Here is a 15,394-nt window from a genome sequence, read left to right as displayed (position 1 = left end):
AACAGATGTCTCATAGGCTTCTAATTAAAAAATAAATAAAAAAAGCTTTTCAGAAATCAGGGAAGATTTGTTACAGATACATTTTACATTTCAATTAAATAATTCACTCTGTCAAGCTTTGAGTTGTAAACTCTCATGTGCGTTCTTTAGTTAGTATTCTTGTTTTCTTCTTTCAGCCCTCCATGCTTGTGGATTGAAGCCCTTTTCTGAGCAGCATCCTGCCAGCAAGGCTGTACCAACTTCCATTTCTGTGTCCAGGTAATTTTTATGTGGGAAGATTTGTGACTGATGGAAACACATTTGAGGAGTCAGTGGGCTTTCCTCATGTTATGTCCTGCTGCAAATAAAATTGGAGCAGGGGTAAATGTGGGTGACCAAGATGGTCCTCCTTCCAGACTGGACACAGCCCTGTGCAAGCAGCTTGCTTCTTTGTGAAGAAGGTAGGATTAGGTAAAGACATAAATTAGGCTATGATTTAATATTTTCTTAAATCTGAAGAACATCTGTAAGGTTCCTGTTTGCTACCACTTGAGAATGCCTTTCATGGGAACTGAAATCCTCCCAGATGTTGTTTGCAGCCTACAGACCTAGTCTTGTTGCTGCAACCAAGCAGGAACCAACCGTGGTTCTTCTGTGTGCTTGAGCAGGTGATATTTAAACCAGAAAAGAGTACCTGTTTGCCCTCACCCTGTTTCAGGGGAGACACTCATATGAATAAAAGGATATTCTGCGGCACAGGGGCGTACTGCTAAAAAATTAATTTATGAGAAAAAGAAGAGTTTGGAAATAAAGTCCTGGAGTGATGCAATTCGTTGTTATAGCCTTTACTAAAAATATTACTTTGAAGTTAATTCTCATGGAAATATTGGTTAAAGTTGCATGTTCTTCCATAAGGGTAATGTATGATTTTGTTAGCTAAAGAACAGGCCATTAACATTCTATGCCAAAGTCGTCATTTTTGTAGAAAGTAATGTAATTACATGCTGTCCAGCTAGGAAAAGGGCACGTGGCCAGAAATGCATGGGTTATCATCAAGATGTCAGGTGTTCCTCTGCGCTGAGAATCCCTCATCCAGACAATGTTCTGTTTGAGTGCATTTTAATGAGCACTGCTGAAGCTGTGAACGATCTGTCAGCACTTTTATTAGGCATCTTATTATTAAAGAGTTTATAGCTTGGCTGTAAAACCTTGCTGTGGGCTAAAACTAGTTAAATAATAGTTTCAGAGAACTGTTTGGTGCCAAATTTAATTCAGATAGCTTTAGGCTTTTTTCCATGTTTGTATCAGAAGGCAATATGCAAGTTCTGATTGAAATCTTTGGAAGTATGGCAAGATAAAACACAAATGGCCTAGATCTGAAGCCTTTCTCATAGCAGACAGTAAGACAGCATAGTATTGTAGAATGTGTTTCATGTATAACTGTGCACAGTGGCTGCAGCAGTGGGCTTAATGTTTCGGAGCAGAAGATGAAGACCACAGTAAAACAGAATCCTGTTTTGTCTGAGCTGGGTCTTTAAAATCAGAGCTACCCTGAAGCTAGCTGTGAAAAATGTAATTGACTAGCTCTGACAGGAATAATGACTTAATTTAAAACAAAAACTATTAATTTAAAATGCTGCTTTCATGTTACTTTTTTCCACGTTGTACACAGTAAACAGCTCAGCAGAGCAATTAACTTGCAAGGCTCTTGTTTGTGGAACAAGCGCTCTCATTTCGCACATCAGCATTCACAGTTTGGTACAGATTTTCTGCCAAGTCAAAGCAAACACTTCAGGAGGAGGTGGCATCAAATAGTGCATCGTGTTATTGCCACTTCAAGACTTTGGGTGTGGAGAAGTATTATTCTTTGACTTTATAAACATTGCTGGCAGAGAAGTTGCATAAACCTGTAGCTAAAGAATCTAAGCTTAGAAAGATCAAAGAGGTAAAGAACAGCAAGTGGTGTGTGAAGACCTACTGATGTTTGTTTTGTTTCAGTCCATCATGCAGTACATGTCGCATCAGTAATTCTCTGTCTGTCAGTGGCTGCCTGTCACAGGCGGATTCTGGAGGGTGAAAAATTGGCCTATTTTCTTGTCAGCAGAGCTGTGTCTGGAGCAACTTTTCTAAAGTGATCAGTCTACCTGGGCAAACGTGCTGGAGAGATCTGTTTGTTTGGGAAAGCAGCTTTGTTGGGCAGCATTGTCACTGATCGCATGCCCCCAGGCTGTGGTCTGTCTGATGTCCACTGAGCTGTGCAGTGTGAAGGTAGCTGTGGGCAGGTTTTATGAGCTGCCTTTGTTATGGTTTTTGGTTCTTTAATACGTGCATGGCACTCAAGGAAGAATGTCAAAGCCAGGGGAGTTCCTCCTTTGTTGTTCTCATTTGCCTTTCTTCTTCATTACTTCAGCTGTTTACCAGATAGGGCAGCTGATGTGTGCCGATTATAATGCAAAACCGATGAGTCACCTTGCAAATACTCTCAGGCTGCTTCTGTGGAACATAAGATTGAAATAAATACCATTTTCTACCAAAAGCTCATTTATAATGCTTTTTACCTACTGGAAAATTTTTGTATTTAAAAAAAAAAAATAGCAATGGGTGAATTTGGGATGGAACCTAAGCATCTCAGTTAAGAGTTGTACTCTGAAAACAGAAATACTAGTAATTAAGCTATTCATTTTTAATCAAGTATTACAGCTTTTCTAAATATTGGACAGTGTAAGAGTATCTACGGTTTATCTACAGTTCTTTCATTTGATCACAGTGAAGAGTCCTCTCTGGTGATTTTCAGTTTGAATCATTAATATCTGCAGGTTATTACTATTGATGAGTTTTCAGTAGATTTATGAGAAGACTGGACTAGATGAGGGATTCGGAGAGATTTAGTTCTCTTTATTCATTGGGAAAATTTGAAAGATGATGCCAAATTTTGAGAACCTCTCGAAAGTAAAGCCACTGGCATTTAGGCTTTAGAATATATCTTTCTTCCTGTCTTGGAAGAGGAAAAAAAATCCTTGTTTGTGGAAACATCTGGGGCAGCTGCACTTGGCTTCAAGCGTGTGGTTCAGGGTACTTGTGCACTGAAAACGGAACATGTTAGCTGAATTGCATGGCTTGCAGGAGTTTAATCCGCAAGATGAGTTTTTACACTGGCGGTGTGTGGACAGAGCATCTTTTTTTGTGCTATGTAGTTGAACATAATATACCTTTCAGTACTTGTTTCACGTAGCTTAATTTTTAGAGAGGAGATGGCTCTAAGATTTTTGGTGTCCTTGTAAAAGTGTCATGGATACTTAGCTGCTGCTTCTTTCTGTGAATATTTATTATTTCACTTCAATTCCTAGCAAACTAAATGTGAGGACAGTGGACATAAAGACTCGCTGCACGAATTTCAGGTACAGACAATATAGATAAGTGTATCTAAGAATGTAATTTAGTCTACAGCGTTAACTAAGGCTTTTTTGAAGTTCAAACCACGACTCAGTGCTGGGTTTCCCAACAACTGCTGCTGATGCTCAAAGATATTTTGGCCTGGGCTTCTAACTTCAAGCGGTCACTGTAGTGTTTATGAGTAAACAAGATTTTGTCTGAGCTGATGGCAAAGGGATGCTGACTTAATAACTGTGTGTATCTAAGCTAGAGCAGTGGGTACAATTTGTCCTTCTAAGAAACTCACACACGTGGCAGTGTGTGCTGTAGCTTTCTGGAAGCTGTCTCCCCAGCTACTGATTAAGCAGAGCACATGAAGTCCAGGCTCAAAAGAGCCAGTAATTTATCTCTTGCTCTGCACGTGGCAAACAGTTTTTTAAAGTTGAAAAAATCTTGTCACTGTTGATCCCTTTAACCCCTTTTTGGCTTCCATGAAGCCTACACAACAACTTAGAAAACAGAGGGATGGCTGGCATACAGGGTGATCACATCACCTGTGCCTCCTTAGGCCGCCACACCGAATGGGCAGGGAAATCTATGATAACACTAAATTTTTGTTTCAAAGCTCAACTTCATGGGAAAGTTCTTTGATGAATTTTTAAACGGTCTCACAGAAGATCAGGAATAGCATTTGTACTGTCAGTTACTTTTTAAAAGTTTGTTAATGAGTTCCTGGTACTCTTTCTCCAATTAATTGTTCTTATTGGATGAACTGTAATTTCAAATGTGAATTTTTCGTAACTTAGGTGCTTTCTTATTGCAGACGTGAGACTGAATTGTAAGAAAATTAAAGTACATGTTTGAAAAGCGAATATTCATAGAATACATATACATTGAGTTAAATGCTTTAGTCTTGACATTAAAATAATTGAATTGACTGAGGTAAACAAATGTTGCTTAAAATGTTGCTTATTTACTTAAAAGTAAATTCTCAAGGCATCAGCTAAATATCTCACGTTATTGCAGAGCTTTATCCTGTCTTTTATGAGAGTAGTGAAACAAATGCTTTGCTTTTCAAAGCAATGAAATAAATTCTTCCAGTGAAATGATGTAAAAAGGGAGGTAAACATGGTGTTCTGTTCTGTATGTACCCTAGTGGCTGCTAAGGGATGGAGAGCAGTTAGACAAAGGAAATCCGAAAGAGAAATGATGAGAGTACTCAGAAAAAGGAGAAGAAAAAATATGCCTAAGAGTTTTTATGTTAGTTTAGACTGTGAGAAAAGTAGAATGGAGACAGAGATCAATGAGCAGAACACAAACTACCATGCTTTCAGATTACAATAATTTTGGTATTATCTACACTGCTTATTTAAAAGAGTTTATTGGATTCATTCATAATTCTAAACCTTTTCTGTTCTTAATTGTTAGATTGTTTAAACTTTAATACCTGTAGTTATGCATCCATTGGGTATTCTGAAATATCTCTATGCTGCCAAAGTATTGTTTAGTAAGTCCTGTTGGTGACAATTGGACTATTCCTCTTCCTATAGCTCAGGGGCTGACAAAACCCTTCAGTTTAACAAGTGTGACTTCGATATATCACACTCCATTACATTTCATCCGGTTATCCCATTTTACAGATAGAGATTTCAGTCAACAAGTAGATTAAGTCAATTAGTCTGGGAGACTGAACTTTATACAACACACTGAATAGCAGAGATCAGGATGCTGTTTCTGTCAAGTACCTGCAGCAAACAAAGACTTGAGTGGGAATTGCCTGGGTGATCATAGAATAAGTTAGGTTGTCAGGGACCTCAAAGATGATTTACTTCTAATCTTTTCCCAGTCACCAGAATAGTCTGCCCAGGATCCCATCCAACCTGGTTTTGAATGCCTCCAGGGATGGAACACCCACAGCTTCTCTGGACAATTTGTTCCAGTGCCTCACCATCTTCTGAGTAAAACAATTTCTTCCTAAAGTGTAATGTAAATCTCTCATCCTTTCATCCTTGTCCTATCACACTCACACCACATAAAAAGTCAGCTTCCTTCCAGTAAGCTCTTCTCAAGCACTGGAAGGCCACAATGAGATCTTACCGAAGCCTTATCTTTTCCAGGCTGAACTAGCCCTTCCTTCAACCTTTCTTCACGGGAGAAGTACTCCAGCCCTTTGATCATCTTTATGGCCCCCTCTGGACCTGCTCCAATAGCTCTGCATCCTTCCTGTATTGAGGGCCCTAGAGATGGACTCAGTACTCCAGATGGGGCATCATCAAGAGTAGAGGGAGACAATCCCCTCCCTCTGCCTGCTGGCCACTCCTCTGTTGATGCAGCCCAGGATACTTGTTGGCCTTCTGGGCGGAAAGGGCGTGCTGCTGGCTCATGTCCACCTTTTTCTCCATCGTGATGCACAAGTCCTTTTCCATATGGCTCAGTACTTGTATCTGGGATTGCTTCAACCCACGTGCAACACCTTGCACTTAGCCTTGTTCAACTTCATTCGGTTGTCATTTGCCCATTTTTCAAGTGTGTCCAGGTCCTTCTGGATGGTGTCCTCCCTTCTAATGTGTCAATTGCACCAGTCAACTTGATATTATTGGCAAACTTGCTGAGGGTACTCTCAATCCCACTGTCTGTGTCGTTGATAAAGATGGTGAAGAGCACCAATCCCAAGATGGACCCCTGGAGGACACCACTTGTGACCAGTCTCCACTTGTGTATGTTGCTGTTGACAGCAACCCTCTGACTATGACCATCTAAACAATTATTTACCCACCAAATAGTCCATCCTTCAAATCCATCTCTCTCTAATTTAGAGATCAGGATGTAGTGCAGTGCCATGTCTAAGACCTTGCACAAGTCCAGGTGGATGACATAATTTGCCCTTCCGTTGTCCACCAATGCTGTCGCCCTTTTACAGAAGGCCACTAGATTAGGCAGGCATGATCTCCCTGTGGTTAAGCCCTGCAGTGTTTTTCTTGGATCACCTCCTCATCTCACATGTGCCTTAACTCTTCCAGAAGGATCTGTTCCATGATTTTTCCAGGCACAGATGTGAAGCTCACTGGTCTGTAGTTCCCGGGGTCTTCCTTTCTCCCTTTCTTGAGTATAGGAGTGATATTTCCCTTTTTCCAGTTGCTAGGCACTTCATCTGACAGCTGTGCTTTTCAAATATGACGGACAGTGACTTGGCAACCACATCAGCAAGTTCATTCAGAACCCTTCTTGTTTTCCATGTCCCTCACCAAGTTCAATACCATCTCTTCCTTGGCTTTTCTTGTCCTGTCCCTGCATGAGGGATACATATTGCCTTTTAAAGTTTGTTAGTTCCAGTTTTCTCTTAATCTGGTTTCTCATTGAAGAGGATGCCTGACAGCTGGAATTGCTCTTAAATTTTCATTGTGAATAGGGATGTCTTGAAATAACAGTGGAATTCTCCACAGGGAAGAAAAGTTAAGGTTTTTTGATTCTTTTTTGAGAGCAGAGTCCGTGCTTGTCCTTTTGCTGTTGTTTTTTTTTTTTTTATAATCAAGGGCTTCTGAGTTCATTTTAGGTAGGTCTCTCTACCACATTCTTGTTTCTCCCATCTTCATTAGATCTTTTAACACAACTGCAGCTGACGTTTTGTTCTTAGTCTCTGCTTTTACTTGTGTTTAATTTGAGTGAAGTGACATTATAGTACTTAGCTGGATTCCCTTTGTCTCAAATTCTTCCCATTCTTCCAGTTTCCCTGACAACTTCCAATGAAATACTCTGTTAAAGGGTTTTCTGAGTTCATTTAAAAGATATTGCACTTGGAGTAGAAAAACAAGCTTGCTAGAAAGAAAACAGGAATGCAAATACATGTTAAATTTTTTTACTTAAAAGTTTATAGGGGCTCCTTTTTCTAGCAGTGATATAATGAAACTACACAGTAGAGGGAGGGACGTAGTATGTGAATGTTCACTGTGATCATAAGGCAGAAGACCATCCAAAGAAAAGGATGAGGGCCTTGAGTTGCAGATCTATGTTCAAATCTACGTTTTGTTGTTGTTTGGTGGCAATAAGAAGGTCTTAAGTTGGGTCTTAGAAATGAGACCTGAAATTTCATTAGCTTTTCTTCTTCCTGGTGCTTCAGCAGAAATTGCAGTGTGGTGGTATGCGTTGCTCCTGAGAGAAAAGATTATCTACATTTTGGCAGAGGCAAGGGTACGGAAAAGAGCAAATGTTGCATAGACTGCTTTTATGAGAGAGTTGTGGAATCCCGTTGCTTTGCGAATATCTACAGCTTCAGATGAGTTGGCATCAGCAATTTCACGTTTTCCTGAGTTACTCTTGGTTTTTAAGGAGAAAGGAAAATGGCTTTGTGACACAGTTAATCTCCATGCATCGTATTTCAGGCACTGCCAATGTTACGTGAATGATGCTAAGCTTAGTAAAGCAGGTATTGAGCCATTTCCCTGCACAGTAATAGACAATTTGCTCTCACTGGATGGAAGAAAAAGTTTCTTAAAGTACTTGAGGTACATAACTTTAAACACTTAATTTTTAAGAACTTAGAAGTACTTCTGGCAACAAGTAACTTTATTAGAAGACAACATCGCGGTATGTGAAAGCATTTATTAGGGTTTGGTTTTTTTACGTTAAAATGTTTCGAGTTTTTATCCACTTGAATTATGACAGCCACTTCACAGAAGACGAATTTGAAAAGATAGAGAAAATATTCGTGTCAAGAAGTATATTTTAAATGTGAGTATAGCAAGTAGATGCATATACCTTCACTGCATCTATTCTCTGTGCGTTTTCTTATGTCCCCATTCTGTCAGTCTGCAGTCTTAAACAAACAGATCCAAATGTCACTGATATTTTTGCTTAAAAGACAGAATCTGTAACCTTTCAGGGAGTATATTAATAGCTGCAGCAGCTTGCTATAAACAATCTCAGCATTTTCCTTATGCATGAAATAAATCTCTTCAAATTTTCTGTTCTTGTTAAAAGACGTTGTTAAATTAAATGATGCATTATTAATAAGCGTTGTTTTAAATTGAACCTAGGAAACTTAATGCTTTGTATGATCTATTGCAAAGAATAATCTACACTTAATTTCTGCAGTCTTTCTGCAGTTCTCTCCTGTTTATTATTCACATGGCTGATTATTTTAGCTTGATTTTGACTGTTTGCTCATTCCTTTGCCTATGTATGCACATGCAAATATGCATCCTGCTCTCTTGCACTCAAAAGATTCTACCATTACCTTCTTAGATTTCTCTGCTATCGTTCTGAATACCTGTCCAGCTAGATTTCTTTGTTTTCCCCTAGCTTGGGGGTAAAATGGACAAAAGTCTTGAATGAGACAGAAGTGGACTGTGGCAAAGGGAGCACAGCTGCGTTTCCTTCTTCACTGAAGGAACATCTCCTGAAGCATTGCTGCACTGAGTATCAATGCATTGCAAGGTTGTTCTTAACCTGGGCATGCCTGTTATGTCCTATGGTGGTAGAGAGGGACTTCAGTATATGCATAGAGCAAATTTTTGTGTCTGCATCCTAAGCTTTTCTGATTCTTACCAATTTTATTTAAAATTCCTGAATGAAAAACTGGATTATACAGGTATTTTTCAGTTAGACTGGCCTGTGTTCTGAGAGATGACAAACTTCAGTTTAAACCAGATGCGCTGAGAAGCATCCAGACTAAACAAAGGGGCTTACCATTTGTTTTTATTTCTTTAAAAAAAAAAAAAAAAAAAAATCCTCAAAGCATCTTAATTTGTTAATTATGTATATTAATACATAATAATCTAGAAAGATTGCTGAATTCAAAGACGCTGCTCCAGTGCCCTGTGGTTTGGGGAGTTATTCAGAGGAATAAACACAATGTAAGCTTTTCCTATTCCTATAGCACTGCTTAGGCCTTTTTTTAGCCTCTGCTGAGGTGTAGTGCCAAGCCAGGTAGATCTTTGGCCAAACACAGTTACGTTGTCGTGCAGAGGTTTGAGAACAAGGTCTTTATTGCATAAAAACTCCAGTGTGAAATACATGAGAGAATGTAGAATATTGAAAGAGCTATAAGCTTTGTATCTACTCTCTTTATGTAATGTTACTGAGATACATCATGCTTTTTTTTTTGTATCTTATTTTCTTTCAAACGAGTACCATTTTCTCTCCAGTGATGTTGTAACAAAGGGGGAATTGCTTAGGAAAAAAAAAAAACAATTTGTGCCGTAATGAGAACTTATATTTGGCCTGAACTGGCAGTCATCTTTTAAATTGATTGGTTTCATTATATGACAGTAGTGTTTGCAGAATGATGACCTGATGATAAATTTGCTGCACGAGTTAGACATTGAATACTTCCATGTTTTCTGTAGCCTCATATCTTCTCAGTTTGGAAGAAACTTCTTCTCTGGATGTTAACTTACATTTTCAGTTCTGGTTTTCCAGAATATATAGACTTCCTTGCATCTTTTGGGTTCAGTCAGTGACCACTGCATGTACGTACACAGGAGATCAAAGATGTATAATAAATCAATTTATCTTATAAATGGAGGACCCCGATGTCTTAGTGGAGATTAAAAAAATAATAATTTAAAAATCGAATAAGAAATGTTGCTAATGGTTTTGTTCTTTTCCTTTTTTGAAAGAATGTAACATATGCTTGAACAGCTTTCATATAGGTGTCCGTGTGTGTGGATGCTTTGAAAAGGTACAAAGAAAATGTTACATAGCTAAAATACGAGTTAAAAAATCTGTGTAGCATTCCAATAGTCAACAGAAATCTAAGATATATTACTATATCCTTCGACTCTTTCCTCTAATGTATAGTTCTGAATCCACATTCTACAGGTTATCTTTCAAAACCATTTGTGAATATGTCAGTGCCTAGTGGTGAAATTGATCATGCAGCAATACAGCTTTATCTGTGATGCTGTAGCTGAGATAATTGCTAATGCAGAGGCACGGTGCTGCGGTGGGCTGACGCTGCCAGCGCTGCCAGCATGAGACTTAAAGCTGCAGCAAACCTGGCACTCTTGGGCTAATCCTCATATGCAGCACCCAGCTGCTGTGCTCTGGGAGATGCACCCCATCTGCTATGCTCTGCTCTGAAAGCAAGGAGTGGTTTTGCTGGGGAGAGCAGCATAGTGCTGAGGGATTCTGAAAGTGCTTGAAGCAAGTGATGTATTCTGGGTTCTGGCTGAGTTGAATGTCTGGCAGTGAGTCTGGCGTGAAGGCATTGTGCTTCAAAATACATTACTGTACAACCAATTTTATTGTGGGAGCTGTTAGGAATCTATATTAATGTTTAGATTTTAAATGCATCTATCTTATGGTGCTCAGGACGATACATTTATGCCCCCAGATTTCTAAAGAAGTATTCTGGCACTCTTATGTAATATTTAGCAATCGTAGTAGGGATTTTTCACAAGTAAATAGGTAATTGCAGTTGTACCAGGCTCTGGTCAGCAAATTCTTCTCGCTACTCTGGAGCTGAAAATAAATTTTTCTTTTGAATAGATGATGATGTTTCATTTCAAACAAGGCATTCCTGTAGGTGAAATTTCAGAACAGAATGAGGGATGGGACCATGGTGAGTTCCTTTATCCCACAAAACTTACAGTAAGATGGGGCTAGTGTAACTTACTGAGAGTTGGATGCTGTAGTACAAGAGGCTGCTGCTTCCTGTTCTGAGTGAGAAGTTGAGCTCTTAAATCTTAGTTTCCTGAGTACTCTAAACAAAGTAATCTCAACTTTGAGACTGTGGGTGATCCTTTCTCTTCATAGCTTTTGCTTAAAGCCCTTAAAAGTATCAGGTTGGTCTTAATGTGCCATCTCAGATGTTTGTGTAAATCAGGAAAACAATTTCCTATGTCTAACACTGAGTATTTCTTCTGGTATGAAATCTAGCAGCATTTTGCTCTTGATGTCCAGCTGTGTAAATTTGTTGTTTGAAAGTGGAAGCTTTGCATTAAGCAATTGGATACTAAGGTTTTTAAAAGGAAATGAAATGAAATGATTTTGTACCGAGCTTTCTATTTAACATAAGACTTTTGTATTTTTAAGATTTCAGAGTAGACTTTTTCAAAAATTACTTCAAGCCGTGCATCTTTGACAATTTTCATTACCCTACTGTTTATCGTGGAGGTCTTTCTTTTTGTCTAAGTATGGATGGCCACAAATTGTCAGTCAGTATAGGATGTAACCTGGAGTAGTGTGCTCAATGTAGGACTCCCATTAAGCCACGCTTCCATATTCCTTTGGGAATTTTCTTGGCTCTATTACTAAAGATAAGTTCGGTCTTTTTGCCTTCTTTGAGTTTTATTTCCAAATTGAATAACGCTTCTCTTCTAAATTCTGATTTGGTTTACATTATTCTTAAATTTCTTTTTCCCACTACTCCTTGATTATGCAGCTCTTCCATCAAATGTGTTCTTTGTGGTCTTGAAATGTAAGTTCTGCTAAGTGTATTGCTTATGGACTGGAAAGGAGTTCTTAACAGTAATAATTAAAAAACCCCAACCAGTTACTCATCTTGTTTAAAGCAGACAGACAATGATATGCCCATGAAGTGTTTCTTAGCATCTAATGTGCCATCCAAACACTAAAAATACAAAGCATACATCATGTGATTAACTATACATTAATTTATCTGAGGAGTGAAACGTTTTCTTGACTGAAAATTATGAGAAATCTATTAAATGCCAGCAGAAAAAGAATTTCCTATGACTCCTTATCAAAATCCTATGCTTTTGAGATTTAGTGTTTGGTTTAGGAATTACATGTCCCAGTCATTTAAATCCCACCCATCACCAATATACTTAAACCTTGCTCTTGTAATATTTGCACATCTTTTGGGCCAGAATTCAAGAAGAATGTAAGCTGTCTTCTGAACAATTCCTGTCTGCCTTCCTCATTGCTGGAGCAAGCACAGTACTTTGATGCAGGGAAATAGCTTAGTAAAAAATATATATAGCCTCTTTCTAAACCATCTCCTATAGCTTTTTTGGAAAATCACTGTAGTAGAGAGGTATTGCACTTATAGTAATATTTTTAAAAAAAGACATTTTCTATTTGCACATTATTTTAGTTCATCATGCAGTAATGTGTGATGCAAGAAATAACAAGGCAAAATGAAGTAGTTCTGTTGTAAACGACTCTGTTGTAATGTTTTTTTATTCTTTTGTTTTAGTTTTACCTATTTCATTAATGTGAAAGCAGAGTATTCACAAGAGTTCAAAAAATCCTATTATAGAAGTATGTATAATAAATTAGCTAGATTTCAGTTAGCTTTCTGTTTGCATGTGAAACTGTCAAGGCTTTGAAAATTGAGGGTTTAATATGGGAGCAAGAAAGGCAATAAAACTAAAGTGTTAAAGACCTTTGTTTTCAGGTCAGCCACTATTTCCTACTGTTTGAGCTCTGTAGAACTAACAGCAATGAGAAATAGCTTCAGACTGCCCTTTGAACCGTAACAGAGGCGTGAAACTGAAGCTTGGGGTAAGCATATGCTTAGCAGGTACTCTAGGGCTTAAATGCATCCACACCGTGGTAATCACCCTTTCCATGTCAGTGGGTCTGTTTTTTCTTTGACTTGTCAGGTTCTTGTTGGTATGCTTTAAACTATACCATTAAGAGCTTCCCAGGCTGCTGAATTCATCCCATGTTCTCTTCTTCAGCAGTTCAAGGTAACTGCCACCTTCTGCCATTTGGTTTTCTGAAGTGGTGCTAGAATTTGTGTAGGATGCTGCTCAGCTTTTGCGGGTTTTAGTCTCAGTAACTGAGGATTTCTCAGTCAAATGCATTTAAAAAGAATGATGCTCACTTACAGCCACGCAGATATTGTAGATGACGTTGGCAGATGTTGACTCATTTATTAATGTATCAAATATACTCTGCTGTTATCTAATTCTGCCCTACTTGTTTTAATTATGTGGACCGTTTTCAAACTTGTGAAGCCCCGTTTGATTTGGTATCTGCTTTTCTTTTGTGGATTTATTAGCATTTGTTCAGGTTAGCTTGTAAACTAACAGCCACGTTTCTCAAACCCTTGTTTTCATCAACAGTTCATCTGAGAAGTATCTTTCCTGTGTCGTTTTTGTGCCCTTGTGATTTTATAAGCATTGTCTTTAGACCTTATGAAATGTCCTTTCATATTTTCTTGGGTGCTTGCAGGCATATTTAATAACTTACCCCTTGAGCTTTCTTGAAAGAAATAAATAGTTAAATCACATGGCTGTGTATATGAAGTATATGGTACTTATTCTGTGAAAGAAACTGAAAGGAAATTATTCAGCTGCGTTGTACTCCAACATTACATCAGTTTGCATCCTGTGATATATAGCAATTGTGGAACAAATGATTGAAGCTTAGGAAAAAATTATACAGGATTAGAATTGATTCTGTCATTATAATTGAGTAAGATAGATACAGAAGATTTACAAATGCAGAACTACAGACTTGCTAAAGTGTAAAATCATTTAATTGATGTTGCTATCAGTTTCTCTGGAATTGAGATATAACTTTGTGTTGTTGTTGTTTTCTAATGTCACTTTTGCCAGAATTTTGTTATTTGATTAGTTTGTAGAAGATCAATCTTTTCCTTCTGTGCTTTTTGGGGGAAAAATATTTGCTGCAAAAAACTAAAATATGTATCGTTGGAAGTGCGTGTGCATTTTAAAAGGAGTGATTAATCATACAAACGATATCAATGCCTGCCTTGTCTTTGTTGTTTTCCTCCTCTCCCACCAAATAGAGATCTATTCCCTAGCCTCCATCTTCCTTGTCTGAAAAACTGTTTTGTTCAGCACAGTTGTCAATGAATGACATGTTTGTCATTAGACATTATCCACATCTCTCTTTTTACAAAAAGTTACTTCCTTTCTTCTCTTGGGTTTCACGTTGTCTTTTCTTTGGTGATTGCTTTCATGAATAAATGATTTTAGTCTTTTACATTTCGGCTGGAAACTGTTTTCTATCATCAGACAACGTGAAACATTCAATGTTTTAAAAAATGTACAATACTTTGGGTGTAATTAGTGTGAAATACTAACTAAAAGTAAATCCGTAGGTTGTATAATACCATTTTGTAATGAATGAAAAAAGTGTGCATTTTTACATTAGGAATAGCCATGGAAACCAAGTATATTGTTCTCTTCAAAGACAAGTTATAGAAAAAAAATATTAGCTTTGCTGAAATCCTTGGAAAGATTTTAGAGAGCTGCATACCAGGTTAATCTGTGTTGAGGGATGACAACTGAAAGACATCTTCTTACAGGAGGTCTTGCACATCTTGTGCTTGAAATTTATAGATCCTTTGGAGGTACTTGGGAGGTTGGAATGAGGAAAGCAGCAGAAATAAAAATAAAACATTTTTAGCATTTCCAACTGTATTGCTCTAGTCACTATTAGTTTTATTTATGAGCCTATCAGACCCAAATGCATACTCACTTTTACCTGTGACAAACTGGCAAGTGGGATATAAAAATGAAAGATTTTTTCCCTTTGCTGATGGCTAAAGAATCATTGATCTTCCTTAAACTAACATTAATCTTAGAAAGGCAGCAAGAAGCTTATAGGTCTTTCATGCAAGCTGAACATGGTAAATTGGAAAACAAGAGAAAGATCCTTTTGTCCGTATTCCTTACCACCGGGCATATTTTATAACACCGGTTGCCATCTGATTATAGCTTTTATTTGATTAAAGTTTCATGTTCAGAGCACAACTATGGCATGCTTTAAAATAATTAGCTTAGGCAGTAGGATGCAAAAACTGACGAGAAAACTGGACTTACTTTGCTGAATAGATCATTAATAGAAATAATGTTTGGATGTGGTGCTCAGGGATGTGATTTAGCGGAGGATTGTTAGTTCCAGCAGTATGGTTAGGTTGTGTTGGACTTGATGATCTTGAAGGTCTTTTCCAACCTGAGAAATTCTATGATTCTATGGAATTTTAGAAAATGCTCTGAAATATTCAATACAGCAATCTCTAGTGAGAAGTTCCAAAGTAGTGACAGGCAGTATCATATTTGCTCAGCAGATCAAGTAATTTAAAAGAGCAGTGTGGTTATAT

The 15,394-nt window shown here is 37.9% G+C and overlaps 1 protein-coding gene across 5 annotated transcripts in view; it reads left to right on the top strand.

Moving 5' to 3' along the window:
• SPON1 (spondin 1) overlaps positions 1-15,394 on the top strand; it is a 329,330-nt gene that overhangs the window by 104,653 nt on the left and 209,283 nt on the right. For all 5 annotated transcript variants that reach the window (XM_048948290.1, XM_048948284.1, XM_048948287.1 and 2 more), the window contains exon 2: positions 177-258. The gene's annotated coding sequence lies outside the window, so the exon portion shown is untranslated. The remainder of the gene's footprint in view (positions 1-176; positions 259-15,394) is intronic.

This window comes from Lagopus muta, chromosome 6 (genome assembly GCF_023343835.1).
Source record: "Lagopus muta isolate bLagMut1 chromosome 6, bLagMut1 primary, whole genome shotgun sequence".
In the NCBI taxonomy this organism is placed as follows: Eukaryota; Metazoa; Chordata; class Aves; order Galliformes; family Phasianidae; genus Lagopus; species Lagopus muta.
The sequence above is the reverse complement of the archived record's forward strand: the minus strand, read 5'-3'. Positions and strand labels throughout refer to the sequence as shown.